A 21,500-nucleotide genomic window follows, 5' to 3' on the forward strand; every position below is an offset into this window, starting at 1 on the left:
ACTTGAATTTTTGGTTGATGATTCATGTTAAAACCAAGTACTGTCTCAAATTTAATTGTATACATCTGTTGCTGAAATAGAAGACAATGATCAGACAATTTTGATAATATTAATTGTTTTATACAATTCAGTTTTAAAGTACTAAAAGTGTACTTTAAAGATACATATTCTAAAGGAAAAAAAATCCTTTATAGCTTCTGTATTGAGATACTTTAAACTATTCAAGTTATGTATAGATATGCATAAGACATATGTAATTCAGAATATACAGGTAGTCCTTGACTTACGACCACAACTGACCCCAAATTTTATATTGTTAAGTGAATTTGTCCTGTTTTATGATCTTTCTTGCTGCAATTGTTAAGTAAATCACTGCAGTAGTTAAATTAGTAACACAGTTGTTGAGTGAATCTGACTTCTCCATTGACTTTGCTTATAAGAAGGTCACAAAAGGTGATCACATGACCTTGGGACATGCAACCATTATAAATATGATGCCAAGCATCCAAATTTTGATCATGTGATCATGGGTAGGCTGCAAATAGGTTGTAAGTGTGAAAAATGATTATAAGTTACTTTTTTCAGTGCTGTTGTAACTTTTGAATGGTCACTAAATGAACTGTTGTAAAGTTGAGGATTACCTGTATATTCTAAATCTTAAACCATGATATGAAACATTTAGGAAGAGCCCCCATGATGAATTGGTATGCACAAAATCTGGAGACAGACAGCAAGCTGTAGTTCACATACATATTTCAGAAAGAGTAAACCGAAGATCCAGAGGGACAACATTGCAACTTATAGCAATGATAACATCCTGCTCAAAGAACTAACAGATTTCTATTGTAAAATAGTGTCCTGTCTATTTCTATGACATTAGAAACTTTTCCCATATTATGCTCTGGGATTGCTGTGATGACTGGATGCTGTGATAAATTTCTAATGATAAAATTCCAAATAAATTCCAATGAATAAGCATTCATTGTAGCCTAAATGTATCTGGATTAACATCACTGAAAACTTACAGCATTGTCCTGAGCAAAGGAAATTACACATGATGTTAATTAAAGGGAAAGAACAATAATAAGAAATGGAGACATTCCTTTGCTCAAGAAACACCATTTTGAAATCAATAGCCTCAACCATACCTTCAAAGTTTAACTTGCTTACATTCAAGTATGTATATCCCATTATTTATGTCCTACTGAACTTTACTGTAGCTTGGATAAATTGGCCAACCAAAAAAAGGCAACTTACTTAAGATGTGGCTGGTAGCCAAAAGCATCACCACTTATTGCTGTTTTTTTAATCTGGGAGACTGTAGAGTTGGTAAGAAAGGAAATGGGTATTATAAATTTTCCTTTCATTAATTGGGAAAAAAATTAATTCTTTATTTCTTTTTAAGGGATGAAAAACAAGGGTTGAGGGTTAAGAAAATGATTTTCCTCCTTAAATGCCTTCAGTCTCACTAAGGAGTATTGAAAATGTTGATCACTTCTGTGAAACTCTGAGGGTGCTATTAGGCCCACAAGAAAGGTGTTAGAGGCTATATGCTGATTGTTCTATCAAAGAAGGTAAAATTAAAATATGACACCAGTTCAACATTTGCTATTCAGGACAAATGAATAAATGTTAAATACAGTATAATGACTGATTTCCATAGGACTTCCCCCATTTCTTAGATAAATGAACACTTTGGTAAATTAAATTTGTTCCTGAGTTCTTTTGGTGGCTGTTTTAATAAATATCCCCTGGAATAAAACTATTTTGTTGTGGAAGAGTTAACCCATGTCTGTTGTCCCAGTCCCAGTGAGAACTGGCCATGGTCTTCTGGAGTCATCTAGATTGAATTTGATATGATTCTTGAAGAAATGGACAGGATTTTTCTCTCTGTTAACTCAGTCACTTGCCTGTTAGGTAGCCAATTAATTCTTGGATGGAGAAAACTGCCCAGATATGATCCATGCAGTGAATGACAAGGTTTCTTTAAGTGAGTCACTGGCTCCTTTGGTCCTATCTTCTCACGAAAACTTTGTTGGACACTGTCATAGACAATTATTGTCCAGTCCCCAAACTTCCCTTCTAGAGAAAATGGTAGAAAAGGTGTTGGGGTGTCTACTTAGATTTCCATTCATCTACTGGAAGGGATAGATTGCCAGCAATATTCACTGAAGAGCTGAACAAGCAAATTGCAGTTTGATGTGCGTTGTCAGAACCTGTTAGCCAAGGTGAGCTTCTGTCAACCACAGAAGGGCAACCTGAATGTCACTTTGGATTGTTCATCTTCAGGAGTCATTGCAGGGGTGATCAAGCTATCTACTGATGGTTGGCTAAAAAACGTGGGCATTCTTGTCAGCTCATGATGTCAGTTGTTTTCATGACTTTGCCTGGCTGTACTTTCAATTATTTGCTGACCTGCAAGTACTTTCAAGTAGGATTGTGCTGATTATTTCCAAGGTAAATCTGCATAGTTGCCAAAGACAGTTCTAATGTATTGCTTCCAACTGCTTCACTGCGGGGTTCTGTGGATTTGAAACAAGGTGCTGTGATTGCCACAGTGCTGGTCAAGGTGATATGCTGAGCACGCACAGTATGGCATGGTTAAAAACCAATTTGCAAAGCTGAATTATTAAAAACATATTTATGGCATACTTGCAAATCAAACCACTGATGTCTTGCAACTGTAATTTAAGCAACAAGCATTGGTGGTTGGATTTCTTTGGCTGTTTATTTTTTTAAAAGAAAAAAGATTTCTATAGATTTCTGATTCCTTCCAAGACATTCAGAACTGAACATAACAGATCTAAAAATGAAAAGTTTATTCGATGATAGACAACATATTTGCTATAAAATTATGTGTTCAATGAAGGCCCAGGAGATAAATTCAGTTTAATGATGCAATCCTGTAAACGTCTGTTAAATCTCTTTGAATTCAGAGTAAAATGAAAGTAAATTTCATTGAACTTAATTGGACTTTTGAGGAGCCATGTGCAGGTTTGCACTGTTACAGTAATGTGTTACTAATTAAATCTAATTAGATAAAAGTGGTGAAATGTAGTAATAGGTCTTTTAAAATGGATCATTGAATGCCCTCTGCAACATTTTCCCACTGATGTAATTTAATGTAACGTAAAAATTCACATTAAACAACTTTTTTTGGAACAAACAACATATCAGATGTTCAAAGCAAGTGTGTATTGTTATCGAGTTTTCATTAGAGCTAAGATTAATATAGACTTAATATATTAAATGTTGTGACTGGAAGGGTTGAGCCTGCTGTGACTTTTGAATCTGATGCATCTGAAGACAGAAGGTTTGAGCCTGCTGTGAGTTTGGAGTCTGATGTATCAGAGGACACCGGTGTGAATGGTGAGGAGGATGAGAGAGTGTCGGAGACACGATCATCTCCAGAACCTTCCACTTCATTCATACCTCAAGTGTCAGCAGCTGATCCACAGAACGTGCCAGAGGCTTCAAGTGATGATGAGACTGACAGATGTTGGCTTGATGCTAGGACTAGGAGAAGATTGAGACGTCAATCTCAATTTGCAAAGAAACGTCAGGCCAGGGATTAATTAGAGAGACTGACACGCCCCTTCCGGGGATATAAGGAAACGTGCTAGCTCTTATTGCTTGTTCGAAGCAAAGTGTCTTTTGGTTTAGAGATTGCGTCTGACTCTCTCATCTGCAGCGTCTTGATTTATGGCTGGTTCGGACTTGCCAGACAGATTCCAGGAAGACTGCCAAGGACTGTGTAAACAGAAACAATTAACTCTGCCGTGTCTGGGTTTGTTTGTTTGAGCATTTGAACTTTGGAACTTTGGATTCTCACCTGTGGATACAGGTGAGACAGAACAATTAAATATTGCATGAAAGTAATCAGAAAGCTTGGTATCTAACCAAACCAGAAATATTGTCTACTGCATGAAAACAAAGTGGAAATGCAGCCCACTATATTGCATTCTATTTTTAAAAAAATATTTCAGATGCTTTGACAGATTATTTAAATAGAATTTGCACAAGTAGATTATAAACAACTATTAAAATATTACAAAAATCTCTTTTGATAATGTATTCTTATCTTCCTTTCTGTTCATTTCTTTAACTGCTGACCATTGCCTAAATATTTGTGCTGTACCTTGAACATTAAAGTTTGGGCTTTCTATTTTAAATTTTTCATTCATTTGTTTTTGATTAATCTCCAAACCTTTTTTTCTAAAAACTATACTATTAATGTCTGAATTCATTTTGCTGCCTAATGTGTCACATATAACAGAGACAGTTCTTTGTGAATTTAGATAGAGTATATATATTTATAATAAAGACTAAGTTTTGTCATTGTTACATATTTTCCTATTTTCATCTCTCAATATTCTGTCAGTAGCAAAAGTTTTCAAAGTTGTGCCAAATTTGTTGGTATCTGTCAACCTATATCTTAGTAAAATGTGATATTTTTCATTTAAGTTTTCTGGAATTATTCCTAATTAAAACATTAGAGGTTTCAATTCATTAAAAAAAATAAACTCTGGATGTTTTGATGTATTTCCTTCCAAAGCTTTTCATGTCCTAATAGATATGTTGGCTTAATATAAATATTCCAAATTCTGTCATCCATCTCAAGTCCAATCATTTCTTCAGGTCACTTTTTATTCTTCAAATAATTTGTAAATCTTTCAGCCCTAGAAAATTCTTAGTAAATTCTCAAGATGTCTTTAGTTTTTTTTATGAGGTTTTATGTACCATATTGTTATAAATTATTAAAACATTCATACTGTCGTCACTGAAGTTAAAGTCATTGATACCATTAATAGAAATGCTAATGATGAAAATGACAGGCTAATTCTTGTTGTTAGCTTAAAACATCTGGTACAAAACTGAAAAACAAACATATCACCACAGCAACTTTGGTCAAATTTGACTTTATAAGAAGTATTCATTGAAATATCTATATAATTTAAAAGCAGATTAAGTGTAAAGTATTCCAGGATAAAAACCTTTTTCAGTGAAAGTTGCTATGTGTGGGGAACAACTGGTGACTTTTAGAAAATGGTTGCCATTTCATCTTCTCTCTAATAATAATTATGTAAAAAATGAATTGATGGATACAATAATAATTTAAGTTAGTTCCTACATTGCTCTTGATTCTATCTATCCATATCCATTGTCTTTCCATTCTACCATTTTCCTCACATTCTTTTGTTTGTATTTTTCCTATTGCCAACTATGCATTATCATTCGAACAGCCATTCCTTTGGCTTTTCTAATGAAAAGTCATTTATTCTATTGAATAAATAATTATAATAAACAATAATAAAGTTTTTAAAAGGGCATCTCCAATATATACTTGCGAATAAGCCAAATCTACTATTTGGAGTGGATCTTTTTGAACCTAAAATTATTAGTTTATCCATGAATATATTGTATTTTTCACACTACAAGACACACTTCCCCCCGCAAACAGTGGGTCGAAATGTCTGTGGATCTTACAGAGCAAATGTTGCCGGAGCCCTACACGCCTTCAATTTGCCTCCTTGCAGCAAACAGCAAACAGCCTGATCAGCTTCAATACAGCCTGATTAAGCATGAGCAGCTGATTCGCACTTAGATTGGCCTCCTGGAATACCACCAATCAGCTGTTTCTGGCTGCAGGGATTGCTGCCGCCCATCACTGCCACCTATCGCAGTCTCTGTGTGCCCCATTTTTGGCCTCTGTGCATCCAGGCAGTGAGAATTACCGCTGCTGCCACCTATTGCCACTGTTTGCTGCCATTGTTTGCCACCACTGAATGGAAAGGGCCAAAAACAGGATGTGCAGATGCCAAAAATGAGGTACATGGATACCAAAAATGGAACATATGGAGGCCAAAAATGGGGCGTGTGGAGATGGCAATGGGCAGTGGCGATCCCTGCAACCTGGGACAGCTGATCAGCAGCATTCCAGGAGGCTGATCCAACTGTCAATCAGCTGTTCATGCTAAATCAGGCTGTGTTGGAGCTAACCAGACTGTTTGCTCTTTGCTGCAAAGAGGCAAATTGCTGGGGGGGGGGGGTAAAGGCTGATTTTTTTCTTATTTTCCTCCCCAAAAGCTAGGTGCGTCTTATGGTCTGGAGCGTCATATAATGCAAAAAATGCAGCATGTGGTATAACCATCACATTCTGGTCATAGCAATGAGTTTTTCTCACTTAAAATATATTTAAGGTTGCTATTTTTATGGGATTTTTAATGTTTTTGTATGCATTATCTTTAGGGCTTCCAAAAATTGGAACATAGTTTATGAAATATTTTAAAGGCATATATTGTTGTTCCTCATATTTTAGTTATGGAAGCACCCAAAATATTTTAGTATATATGTTTTATCTTGAGCTTGTGACTCAACTTACATTTTCATAAAAGTCATCAGTCCAAAATCAAAAGAAAAGTACATCACATAAGTATATGAAATTGCGTTTCCTGCAGTTTAATGCATTAATGCTCTCATGGCATATTATTATCTTATAATGCATAATACATGCTGTTCCACTATCATAATCAATCCCTTGTTAACTTAAGTGCATTCCTATCTAGAATTATGACTCTGATTCAGACATTTTTGCTAGTTCTTTAATTTTGCAATGTAGCAATTTATACTGGTACATTGCTAGAATGATTTTAGCCATGGAACCTGGCTAAAATCAACCTGCAGTCCTTTAGCCTTTACATAAAAATGTTCTCTTTCAATTCTGTGTCAGTCAGATCAATCTAAGCAGTTATAAGTGGGGAATGTGGCATTGGTTCTCTATTGTGAAACACAGCAAGAAATTAGTAATTTGTCTGAGTTATCCAGTGTTTACTCTAGAATCTCAGGGATGTCAAACTGACAGCCCATGGGCCGGATGCGTCACATGTGTCACATGCAGGCCACACCCTTCCCAGCTCTGTGAAGGGGAAAAATATCATGAAATGCCATGTGATGGCAACATGATGTGGCGAGTTTGACACCCATGCTCTAGATGGTAGAATATAAAGCTCAGAATAACTGGAAACCAAGGGTGAATTAGGCATACTTTACTATTATAATCTAATCATTTGACTAATGTATTGTATATGCCACTTATTCATATTTATATAATAGAAAACCTGGTTGCAACTGTTTAAAGCTAATTAATTATCCTATAGATTTTATTGGGAATAACATGTTACAACTAATTATCTTAATGGTCCTTGGCTAGTCTCTCTTTGGGTCTCTAAAAAAGAAAAGACATGATAATAATGGGAAAAAACTCTAAAATGCACATAAAATTCACCAGATAAGACTAACATCAGCACAGAAATCAGAACAGCAGCAGAAGGAGGAGGAGGGTGGCACAACTCTTTATGGAAAACAACCTGACAGACAACTGCTTTGTGTGCTAAGGTGTTCTTCATATTGAGAAAATCCTGCTTTTTATTTCCAGTAAACTGCAATAAATGGGATACAGATAAAGATTTACTCCCCCCCAAAAAGAAAAGCTGATTGTGCCAGTTCTATTTCATTTAAACTAATGTATTAAAATCACTTTTAAATGCTAGTAACTTGAGAGAAGGTTCTAGTACAGGGATATCAAGCTTGATTTTATTGAGGTCACAACAGGATTGTGTTTAACCTCAGGGGGTGGGGGGGGCATGTGGCCAGGATGGGTGTGGACAGCTTGACATCTCTCGTCGAGGCTCCATTTTTTGCAATTGCTTCCTGCATCCATCTGCCAGTGAAAACAGAGCTCAGGGTGGTGCACATGGCCCTTGTGAGCTCCATTTTTGGCCATGACAGCCTCCTGCAGCTCTCTACCATTGAAAATGGAGCTCAGAGGCCATCTGTTTTTGCTGGCAGAGGGCTGAAGGAGGCTGTTGTGGCTGAAAATGGATGCTGAGGGCTGCGGGAGGCTGTTGTGACCCTCCCAAGCTCTGTTTTCACTGGCAGAAGCAACATGGGCTGGTCCTTCACTGTTTCCAGAGTGGCCCCACGGGCCAGATCTATGCACCCTGCAGGCTAGATCAGCCCATAGGCCTTGAATTTGAACCCTTGGTCTAGTATCTCCCTCTCTTAGGAGGAGAATCCCAGAAATTGAGTACTACTATAGAAAAGGTTTATTTTATTTATTTATTTATCAAATTTATATAATGTCATCTCACAAAAAGGAACTCTGGGCAGTATACAACTACAAGTAGTTAAAATAATATATACAAAAATTACTAACACAAAAAATGGTAATTGTTAAAAAAATATTAAAATAAAAAGCTACGAAGCATAAGAGACTTCAAACATTAACTGTGGTACTCAGGCCAGTTTAGGTGGCATGGTTAGATTTAGAAGAACTCCGTGAATTTTAGCAGGAATGGAAATAATTTAACTGGGGTGGGGTAGGAGAATGTTCCATAAGGGTGATTCTGCAGCAGAGAAGACCTCTTGATATGCATCAGGCATAATACCATAGTAAATGGGACACAAAAAATAACTTTTCAAGTAACTCTAATGAAATGGGCATATACATTTGGGAAAAGATAATCCTGCCCCACTCATGAGAGGCTTTACAGATCAAAACCAGCACCCTGAATTGCACTTGGAAACAAATTGACAACTATTACAGCTTGTGGAACATTAAGTGTGACAGGTACTGTTCAAGAAGTGCCCATGTGCTGCTGCATTCTACACCAGTTGGAGCTACAAAATGCTCTTCAAGGGCAGTCCCATGTAGTGCACATTACAATACTTCAATTGGGAAGTGATTAGTGTCCCCATTGTGGACATAAGTTGACTTCTGAATATGATATATGATATATCCAGCAGCAGCAGAAGCTCATGAACACCTTATAAGACTAGTAATTTAACTTGCAGGTGTTGATGATATCTCCTATTAGCTTGATATAAAAATTAAAGACAAAATTAATGGGAAATTCAGTAAAATAGTCTGTGTCGCATAAGGTTGGAGAATGAAAATTGAGCCATCAGAACACCCTATGATCTATCAAGGTTGATCTATGCCAATTTCTGTATTGCCAATCTAATAATCTTTTAATATGTAACTAGATTTGGTAAGGACAACCTTGGAGCTGGTCAGTTTAAAGTCTCTAACTCAGCTAAGACTGAATAAAATGTAATAGGGTATTTTGTATGTCAGTGTATATGTGTAGGTGTGTGTATTTACACTCTCACACAGAGAGAAGCAGTTATAATTGGATTTGAATGGAATAGAAACAAGTGTTAAAAGATGCTTTGTCTTTATGACACTTCCTGCTATTCAACTGCTCAAAATTTTCCCCCATTTGCTGTTCAGAGCAATGCATGTGAGTCATTGTCCATTATACTGAGCCAGGATCAATAGTACCAGTGGAAAGGCTTTTGCTAATACTTGGAAATTCCTGCCTTGCTGCCTATTTACTGGCTTTCTTTGACCAAAAGATTAATGAGGGTGAAAGAAAAATAGTCCAAGAATCCATGCTGCCTAGGAATTCTAGGAAATGAACTGCAGAATAAATGGAAGTCAAGGGTAATCATATATAGTTGTGATGGTGAACCTATGGCACGTGTGCCACAAATGATACGCAGAGCCATTTGTGCTGGCACGCGAGCCGCAGGCAAACTTACCTTACTGCACATGCGTGCACCTCACAGCTGATTTTTCTGCTGATTTCAGGCCCTTTTCGGCTTTCCAGAGGCTTGGAAAAAACCTCTGCAAGGCTTTTCAGGCCGAATAGACCCGTTTGGTCATTTCCTGTAATACCGGAAGTGACGAAACAGACATATTATTTGCAGAGGCTTGCAAAGGCTTTTTCCAAGCCACTGGGAGGCCAAAAAAGGCCTCAAACCAGCAGAAAAATCAGCTGTGAGGTGCAGTGCAGGTAAGGGGATGGCATGGGGGGATTGTATGCACATGCGCAGGGGGCGCATATTACATTCTGGGTGTATTTCCAATTTAGGCCAGTTTTCCCCTTCATTTCAGAATTAAAAACAATTGGTAAATTACATGAATTGGGTACAGAGTTCCAGCACTTCTATAATTATAAAGTATAGTGGTTTTATGTGACTATCCTGTCACACAATGTATAATAAGCAATATTATACATAATAATATGTATTATATTAACATAATAATATGTAATATATAATATATTATGTGCATAATAAACACAATGTATAATAAGCAAGTTGCTCTTTCTTAGCTTTCTTAACTTTGCATATTTTGAATATCATGGAAAAATTCATCTCATGGGATGCTTCCAAAATCAGAAATACAGACAGCAGGAAGGCTGAGATCATTAAAAAATGAGTAGGCTGGGGCAAAGCAATCTCTGAAACACTCCTAAACAAAATCTAAAAAAATGTTAAAGTAGTGCTTCCCAAACTTCTTCCTTTTATCTTTTATCCAATTTAGATAAAACATTTAAGACAATTTAAATATCCCTATTGTAATTGGATAAGATGACTACGTATCATAACCCAAGGGGGGCGGGGAATCCACTTTTTCTGCAACTACAATGTTAAAAAAATTCTGGGAATAAGGAAGATAAAGAAGTCTCTTTTTGAAAAGGGGAAGGGGAAAATTAGGCAACAGATTGTTAAACAGGGAATATTTAGGATAATCCTATGACTTTCAACCTTCTTTGAAACAGATGTAACAATGAACTCCCAATTTAGGAATGCACTTTCAATTTTTAATAAACAAATATACAAAGAATTATGGAAGAAGTTACCTGCTGATTCCTTAAGAGAAGGATAGAAAGTCTCCATTATGGATGTCACAAAGGTGCTTTTTCAAGAGGCAACTTTGGGACTTCTTTTATTTTTCTTTGAAGATGTTTCACTTCTCATCCAAGAAGCCTCTGAACTGAAGAAGCTTCTTGGATGAGAAGTGAAATGTCTTAAAGGAAAAAAAAATCCAGTTGCCTCTTGAAAAAAAACCTTTGGGACAACCATGACCTAGATGACTGAAAATTATCATGACTTTCTCCATTTTTTGGAAGACATTAACTTGCCATGTAAATGATGGAAAAACTGGGTTTTCTGAACATGGTTCAATACATAGCAGAAAAATCTATTGTCCGCTTTTCTAAAGAGAGTACTTTAGTAAAATCTATGGAATCCTTCATTCTTATGTAGTCTCCCTAGTGACATCTGCCAATTGTATTCAATTATGCAGCAAGGAGCCAGTCACTGAAACCAACAAATTCATTTTTTACATGCAACTTGTCTTGCACTTGAACATCTTCAGGGGTGAATGGTTAGTACTTCAAGTAAGTTCTCCACCTGTCGCTTTCAGGAAACAATCACACACTAAAAAAAACTTGATTTGACATTCTGTTTCCTCTAATAGGTCACTTCTTGCCAGTCTTCAATTTTTATACACATTATTTACAAGGTAATGGAAGGGCATAATTATTTTCCTTTTTCCTGAGATCATTCATCTTTCAAAATATACAAATCTAAAGCTGAAAATTAATATTTATGACAGCATCATCCCTACATATGCATAGAATGTGCTCCTTGGTGTAAATTTATGCCTGTGAAGCAGCATCTGTAAAATATGAACTGTAGATAAGATCATGAAGAATGACTTTCAACTACTTGCACACTCTGCAGGTAAATAATTCTTAAAGGAGTGAGTTCATTTATTTCAACATTGGGATATCTTCTTGGTGTGTTAATCTATGCAACATCTCTTAGATAAACAATCATATATCAAAGGTTTCATTTTGTTACTAGTAGTAAAAACTTACTTTTTTTCTTTACAAAAAATTCCTTAGTCCCTTTGGGGAAAAAATGAATGTTTGATTGCCACAAGAACAGTTAGGATTTTGCCACTTTCCTCATTTTCTCTGAAGAGCCCACATCTTTGTTAAGCAAAGAACTTCATCAGTGGCTCTGTGTGCTATAAATGGATAAACAGCTTTCAAACACAAATAAGATACTTCTTTTTCCTCAACACTAATGTGCCAATTTGTTATGCCTTGACTGACATGAAAATGGCTTTAATATGAATGGAGCATTACACATCTATGAATGCATGTGCCTAATGCTTCATCCATGAGATTATGACCACCAGTCAAACATGCTTTAAATCATTGCAGAAAAAATCCACAGTGTATCCAGGGGATGCAGCTTTCCACAATGTCTGAGGACTTCTTCATGCAAACATTTTGCATATGTAAAAGGGATCTAGGAAAGCTTAATACTCATACTCATTCTCTCTCCCTGTCCATCTCTCCCTCTCCCTCCCTCCCTCTCCCTCCACCCCCTCTCTCTCACACCCACACATACTTCCACATGTCAACCACAAACGTTTGAAAATAGCTATATATGCAAAAACACTAGGAGCAATCAAATGGAAACCAGTTTGATGTCATCTATAGGCTCACATGTCTTGCCTATTTAAATCAAAGGATTTTGAGGGTGCTGGACAATTGCCTGGAGAAAGTGATGGGATGCAAATTGAAATCTGATAATACTGTGTTGCTGGAAATAGATTAGTGAGTTGTTTTGACCTGGATGAGACTTTTCCTCCTGTAAAGGAATCAATAGTTAGCGTAAGGATTCTCCCTGGTTAATATCAATTAATGAAGGAAATGTTAGTATTAACAACAAGGAAGAATCTCTGTTCAGCTAACTGGTATTTCAACTGTTACTTTTCTGAAAAGAAAATAACCTAAATTCAGTAACCTCACAGTTGGATTATTAAACTATGTCCTTGTTCTCTGCTATTCCCTTAGGTCTAGGCTCTTTTAGAATATACTAATTATACTAATAATGCTGGCTTTCCTAACATGCATATTACACTCTATATGTTGTGGATGTTGCAATGGATACATTACATACAATCTGTCTGTTGCTTTATTCAGTAAGGAAGAAAACTACTCTATTTTATTTCATTTTTCATTGTCACAGCTATTATATAGTATCTCAGAATGTGTATTTCCTTCTGAACACCATTTTTGGGAAGTAAACCAATTCACAATGGGAAAAAATACCATATAAAGTTACTTGCTCCAAAAAAATAGGAAATAAAATGAAAGCATGGCAGAATGTTAACCTCTTTTATTTTATTTTCCTTTCTTTGTAATCCACAGTTTCCTTTGTGGAAATCTATGAAAACATGTTTGCTTTATAGTCAGAAATATTATTGATCTGAAATATGTTCATTTCTATTGATATCTAAATTTATAGGAAAAGATACCAGAGAAGGTGACTTTTAAATTGTTTTTGTTTTGGGAGAGGGGCGGAGCTGGTGTCTCAGCAGTACAGCATGCAATCTTGAAACTCCAAGATCACCACTGATATCTCCGTTGCAGGATGGTCCCACCAGACCTAAACCATCCTGTAGAGATGGTGATTGAGGAGGGCACATTCTGTTGATCCCAGGGACACTGGCAAAGTCCCTGGTTGATCTAGGAAAAGCCCTTTTTGCCGGTGGCAGAGAGGCAGCCTTCCAAGCTGCTGAAGCTGGGACAGCTCCAGAATGGAAGAGAAAGGAACGAAAAGAGAAAGAAAGTGTGTCAGTTTGGTGAGGTGAACTTTTACTTATTATTTCTTGGAAAGAACACCCTGGAAAAAATAAAGTGGATTAAAAGTGAAGAGAAAAGAATTTAAGCGGCATGATTAATTGTCAAAGTTTAAGTTTTTTTTTTCTTTTTCCCCTTTTTATTGCAACTTTGAATTTGGCAAAGCTGATTAACTTTAAGCTGGACTGGTACTTTTTAATCTTTTTATTTTTGTTTGTATTTCTTTCTTCCTTTTTTAACAACCCTTTTGAAAATCCCTTTTTGACTAAGTTCTTCTGCTTGACTTAAGATTTATTTTTCTCCTTTTTGTTTAAAAAAAGGGAAAAGACCTTACTTTTCTTTTAGTTCCTGATTGTAGATTGAGGAGGGGGAAGTGAAAGTGAAGGAAAGTAAGTAGCACTGCCACCCAGAGGCTTGGATACATTGTTTCTTTTTTCTTTCATTAGTTTGTGTTACAATCAAGGACTCTGAGCTGTGTATTGGAAAAGATAGAGATGAGCATGGCAGTTTGTTTATTCAGGTGCTCATTTGTACAGATAGCTGGAGTCTGGAGTTGAAGTTGAAAGAAAGAAGATTGAAGTGACCTTGAAAAATTCTGAGCTGATTTATCAAAGAGCCTTGGATATTTGGCGGCAGAGGCTTGTTTTATATTAGAATTGCTTTTTAACTTTTGCCTCCCTTTCTACCCCCCCCCCACTAGTGGGGCTCTTTTTTTTTCTCTTTAATTGGATTTTGACTTTGTAAACCAGGAACTAGAATGTAAACATTTTACTTTGGTTTTCTTGTTTATTAAGAGGAACATATATAATATTTTTATTTTTTTCCTTTTTTCTTTTTTACTTTTTACATCTACCATTGCAACTAATTGGATTAAGGTATACAAGTGCCTGAAGATTTTCTTTTTCCTTTTTTCCTTTGGAGTGGCAATTGTTTGCCTTCATTTTTTTTCCTTTTTTTCTTTTTTCCTCTTTTCTTTTCCTCTTTTTTCTCTCTTTCTTTACAGATAAGCATTAAAGATGAGTAGAAAGACAACAGCCACAGCTTCTTTGATACCAACTACCTCACCATATGGAGGACAATGATCTATGCAGGCAATATTACAACTGGTAAAATAGAAAGAGAAGGAAATGACATTACAGATGATTATGCAAGGAATTCAGAAAATTTAGTAAAAATTGAAAAGACAGATGAAAAAGTGGAAAATATTCAACAGATGATGATAAAATATGAAGACAGATTCAAAAAAATTGAAGAAGATATACAAAGAGATAAGAAAATTGGAGATATTGATATTCATTTGAGCGATGTTGAGAAGGGCAGATGTGAACCATTAGGATGGGAAATAGACAAATTAGAATTTTATCTAAGATTTCAAAATATAGAAGAAGGAAAAGGTGAAAACCTTGCTGAAATAATGGCAGAAATATTGGCAGAAGCACTGGAAATAACCAAAGAAAAGATGATGCATGGGATGGATGAACTGTTTTGTGTCTACACAAGATATGCAATGAGGAATAGATTACCAAGAGAAGTTCACATTAGATTTACTAAGAAAATTATTAAGACACAGATACTCTAGGTGGCGAGAGAGAAAACACTAAAATTTAAAGATAAAGAAATTGTGGTACTGAAACATACCAAGAAGAGTAAGAGAGATGAGAAGAGAATATTTATTCTTGACTAAAGAGTTACTTAAAAGAGGAGTAAATTACAGATGGCTGATGCTAGAAGGCCTTTTGTTCACTTGGCAGGAATAAAGATACAGAATTGACCCAGCTGGAAAAGCTGAGCTATTCTACTTAGAATACTTTAGAGAAAAGGAGGAAGAAGAAAGAAAGGAAGAGTCAATAACTGAATTTCAAGAGGAGTGTATAGCAGTAATTGAAAAAGAAAAAGAAGAAGGTGCAGTGGGCAGTGAACCCAGAGAACAATGAGAATTGAGATCTATTAGAGCAATAAAACCCTTTTATAAAGTTTAACATGGATGAAAGAAAATTGATTAAGATTAACATAAATTGACTTAATTTGGCTACTAAAGGAAGGAAAGTATTTCACAAATTAGAAAAATTAAAATTTGATATAATCTGCTTACAAGAGGTACATATTAAAAAACAACATATACTAAAACAAAGAAAACTAGGGAAATTATTTACATTGCTGGCACAATCTTAAAAAAGAGGTATGGTATTATATATTAAAGAAACAATTTTGGCAGGACTAATTTACACAGATGATGATGGAAGGATTTTGATGGTGGAAATAATGGACAACAGTGTTAAAACACTTTTAATTGCAATTTATGCCCTGAATAATAAACAAGAAGAATTTTATAGAAAATTGCATACAAAAATAATTGAGTTGAACAATGTTAATATTTGTATGATGGGAGATTTTAATAGAATAATTAATGACCGGTTGGACTATAAAACAGAGAAAACAACAAAGAAAGTTAGAAAGATACTACCAAAATCCTTCCTTCGAATAACAGAATTTAATTTAAAAGATGCATGGAGAGAGAGAAATGTGGAAAGTAAGCAATATACTTTTTATTCAAACAGGCACACATCCTGGTCTAGAATAGATATGATATGGATGTCAGCAGAATTATTGACTAATGTACAACAGATTGAAATAGAAACAAGCACTTGGGCAGAACATAATCCACTGCCAGTTATTTGGAAGGGACACAAGATGAGATCTAGATGGACTTTAAATAATATGATACTGAAAGGAAAAGACTTTAAACAGAAAATAGAGAAAGAACTTGTTTTCTTCTTCAAAGAAAATAGAAAAGAGGACACATCTTTACAGAATCTCTGGGACACAATGAAGGCCTACACAAGAGGCTTGATAATAGATTATACTAGGAGAAGAAACAGAAAACAGAAAAAGGCATTTAAGACATTAGAGGATAAAAGATTGGAAAAAGGTTTACAGATGTTCCCACAAAAAAGACATTAAAAATAAAATGGATATAATTAAACATAAAATGGGACTAATGGAAAAAGAGGAATTAGAAAAAATGCTAAACAGAATTACTTTGAAAATGCAAATAAACCAGGCAGATGGCTAGCTTATAAACTGAGAAAGGAAAGAGAAGCAAGGATTAGTCAATTGATAAATAAAGAAGGACAAGTTTGCTATGGAAAGGAGGAGAAGAAAAAAATTATACAAGACTACTATGGAAAATTGTACTTTCGAGAGAATATTCAAGAAGAAAAAGTTAAACAATATCTTCAGAAGTGAACCTACCTCAGATACCCAAAAACACTGAAACAATGTTAGAAGGAAATATAACAATGATGGAACTAACAGAAGCCTTAAAAAAACAGAATGCTGGGAAAGCACAGGTCCAGATGGTTTGGCAGTGGAATTTTACAAGACTTTTCAGGAAATATTGAATTTTCATCTTTTAGAAGTTATGAATGAAGTTATGTTAAAGAAAAGAATACCAAAAACATGGTCAGAAGCATACATTACACTTATACCGAAGGAAGGTACAGACCTACAGCAAGTTAAAAATTGTAGACCTATATCTTTATTGAACTCAGACTATAAAAATTTGTCTCTTTGACAGAAAGACTAAAAAGATACTTAAATAATTTTATCCATACTGATCAAAATGGATTTCTGCCAAAGAGACAAATCAAAGACAATGTGAGAATCATTTTGGATACTCTGAAATATTATGAAGCACACCCTGAGAAGCAAATGGACTTGATGTTTCTAGATGCTCAAAAAGCCTTTGGTGATTTATTTTATTTCAATTGATACAAATGGGCTTTGGTAAGAAATTTATCCAAGACATTGAAACAATATACCATGAACAAACTGCAAAGGTGATGGTGAATGGAGAATTAACAGAATCCATAGATATAAGAAAAGGGACAAGGCATTGTCACCTCTGCTGTTTGTGTTAACATTGGAAGTCTTAAATAGGGATATCAGAAGAAAAAGAAATAAAAGGAATGAAAATTAAAAAGGAGAAGTATTGGGAGAAGGAGAAGAAATTGCAAGCTTTTGCAGATGACCTGGTATTTATATTAGAAGACCCATTGGAAGCAGCACCCAAATTAATAGAAAAAAATAGAAGAATATGGAAAAGTAGCAGGTTTGAGAATAAAGAAAGACAAAACAAAGATTTTAACAAAGAATATGTTAGCAAGACGAAAGAAAGAGTTGGAAGAAAATTTAAAAATACAGGTCACGAACAAGGTTAAATATTTAGTGATTCATATTACACCAAGATATAGTACGCTGAAGGAAGATAACTATGTTAAACTCAAACAGCAGATTGCGACAGATTTGATAAAATGGGAAAAACTGCAACTATCATTAATTGGCAGAATATCCACAATTAAGATGAATATATTGCCTAGAGTTTTATATTTATTCCAGACAATTCCTATTTGATTAGGGAAAGAGTTTTTTGAAGATTTAAATAGAATTGTGTTGAAATATATTTGGCAGGGTAAAAAAGCAAGAATAAAATTAAAACTGTTACAAGATGCAAGAATAAGAGGAAGTTTGCCTTGCCCAGTTGGGAGCTATATTACCAGGCGACAAGTTTGATGTGGGTAAAGGAATGGATAACACTAAGGAACAGTAGATCATTGACCTTAGAAGGCCATGACTTGCTGCTGGGATGGTATGCCTTTCTCTGGTATAAGGGAACAAAAACATAGGGGTATTTTAGAAGACATTATATTCGTGAGGCATTGTTTTTGAACTGGGAGAAGATTAAAAAGACTATATTACTTAAAAATTCCAACAAGGATATCAAGTATTGAAGCTTTTTCTTAACCAATAATATATAAAAAGGAACAAACTGTTAGATATGGGGAGACATTGAATGAAAAGGGTGAACTTAAATCTATGCAAGCATTGGAAGAACAAGGTGTAAAAATGAATTGGTTTTCATATTTGCAAATACAATCAAGGTTTGATAAAGACTCTAAGGCCGAAGGTATTTATGACAAGTTGACTGATTTAGATAAAATTTTGATGGGTGCTGATGAAAAGGTAATTAAAAAACTTTATGGACATTTATTACAATTTAAACTGGAGGAGGAACAAGTCAAAGAAACGATGATTGCTTGGGGAAAATTTTTTGGATAAGGCATTGATTTAGAAAAATGGCAAAAATTGTGGTCTCAAAATTATAAAATGACATCAACTGTATATGAAGAAAATTTGTATAAGATGTTTTACAGGTGGCACTTACCCCCGACGAGACTTGCAAGAATGTTTAAGAATAAATTGGATAAATGCTGGAAATGTCATCAAATACCTGGTTCATATTACCATATGTGGTGGACATGTTCGGACGCGAAGAAATATTGGACTAAAATCCACTCATGGTTGGAAAAAATGATAAAACAACATATAGACTTTAAGCCAGAGATCTTTTTACTGGGAGTCATAACGGACATATACAATAAAGAACTGAAATATTTGATTGTAAATATTTTAACAGCAGCTAGAATTGTATTTGTGAAGAACTGGAAAAATGACAAAATACCTATGCAGGAGGAAGTTATCAAAAAAATTATGGACTGTGCTGAAATGAGTAACTGACATTTGAAATTAGAGAACAAGAAGACAAGAAATTTTATATGATATGGGATTTGTTTTACCAATGGTTGGATAAAAAGGCATGGTAATGTAATAGACTAGATAATTTTGTGATAGAAATTTAATAGACTGATATAAAACATAATATAGATATATATAACCACTGGTTGAAAGTATAACACAAATTTTAAGATAAAACTTGGAACATCTCATATAAAATGATGGAATAAATAGTTTAGTCATGGATGATTAACAACTGATAAATATATAAGCATATGTTAGTTCAACAATATGAAGACCGATATAAATTGTGAGTAAATTACTACAAAAGGATAGCACAAAAGATATGTAACCAACTGACACATATAAAATGGAAGATAGTTTTATGTTTTTATGTTTTGTATGTGTATGTTTGTTTTTGAAAATATTTTTTTTTCTAAAAAAATTGTTTTTGTTTTAAAATTACAATGATTTTAAGATTTTAGGCCATTAGTGTTGCCTCAAAATAAATATAATGTACGTGTAGAATTTTGGATTTAATATGATGTACATTCAAATTTCTGTTCAATTAAAATACTGCCCCCCAAATACAAAACTGTTGACTAATTTACCTCACAGATAGTTATTATAAGGAATAAAAAGATACGTTGTACATCTGCTACCATAAGAGCAGCATGCATGTGTTATCAATAACTTGCTATCATGTTGTTTCTACAAAATTGTATAAAATTCAAATCTACCTTCTGAAACACTGGGAGATCTTTTGAACACATGCAGTCTGTCTATTCATATGCCCAAGCAGGCAAAGAATTGTGGAAATCAGACATCAAGGAAGCATTTGCCATTAACTTCAATCACTGAAAATGAGCTATTTGCAAATTGATTTGGATGACCCAGGTCTGACTGTGCAGTTAGGAAATATTTATTTAATAGTTTAGGCACTCTGCCATCCCATGCAATTTCATTTCCCACTCCATCTCACAATGTTCCAATTGCCTGCTTCACCAATTCAATTGCTATTCAAGCGTACAGAAAACGGGTTTGGCTGATGGTCACATTTGGCATTTATTCCTAAAGGTGTTTTACATTTATACCCTATTATCCTCTGCTTACATCTTCCAATATCCATTCCATTGTTTTACTGGAAGGAAAGTGCAATGCATTATTTCCCCCTTTCCCCCTTTCTGCAATTTAAAACTTACATTGGCACACATTTTGAACACAAGCTCAGCTTCTGTTTAAGGAATTTAACATATTGTTTACCAGGCATAATATTTAAGTATTGGATTTTTCTGTTGGTACCATTCTTAATCTAGCTTCACTAAAATTAAATAGGTTGCATGATAGCAGTGTTTTGCTTGCGAAAGTCAAAGTAGCTGCTTGAAAGGATCCATTCTATACTTCCACTGCTGCTCCTAAAATCTTTTTGGAACAAGAGGAAGTAGGAGACTCCAAAGTCCCTAAAATTCTGTTATTCTGTTATTTCTTACCATGCATTCTGGAGGTGGTATTCAGCGGGTTCTGACCAGTTCTGGAGAACCGGTAGCGGAAATTTTGATAGATTGGAGAACTGGTAAATATCACCTCTGACTGGAGATTTTACAGTATCCTTCCCCCTGCCACACCCACCAAGCCACGCCCACAGAACTGGTAGTAAAATAATTTGAATCCCACCACTGATGCATTCTTTTTATCACCAGAGGTATTCAGCAACCAGCTTGCTGAAGTTTTAATAGCTCTAAGACTAGTTACCTTTTGGGGTCTCCCCAATCTATGTTATGGATATTCTTTCATTCATACTGGTTCAGGCCAATAATTGGGGCTCATGATGGAGAGCTTGTCATGAGTCTTAATTCTTCCTTACATTTCAACTGTTTGTAAGAAGGAGACAACTTCTTTTGTGTTCTGAAGCTTGGTCATTGTGAATTTTATGAAGAATAAAGGAAGCATAAAGTTTATCGAGGATTTTTGCTGAGTACGTTATGAAGTAAGGAAAAAATAAACATTATTAACAATTATATTTTGCAAACAAGAAAGTTTGTGGCTTTGGGAATGATAGTGAGGCCTTATAAGAAAGCAGCACAAGAAGGAAGTCAGAACCTCCTTGAGAAATCACCACAAATCACATAAGTTATGCATCAAAGATTTTTCTTCCCTGACACAGAAGGTTTGTTGTCTGTTTACAATTCTCTACTTATATATTAAAAGCTGAATACAATGTGCTGTAGGGAATTTGGATCTTTTTTCACTTTTTTGCATGTGTCTTTTAAATTTTTTACTGCAATTAATGAAGTTTTTCGGCTTTGTGAAAAATAATTTAATCAGTCACATCACTCTTCCAAAGATGGAAATATGAATAAATTGTATACTTTCACAAATGTAGCCCAAATTATTCCTTTCCACCCTTCTGTAACT

This window comes from Pseudonaja textilis, chromosome 7, assembly GCF_049901715.1.
Source record: "Pseudonaja textilis isolate UNSWEBS1 chromosome 7, rPseTex1.2, whole genome shotgun sequence".
Taxonomy (NCBI): Eukaryota; Metazoa; Chordata; class Lepidosauria; order Squamata; family Elapidae; genus Pseudonaja; species Pseudonaja textilis.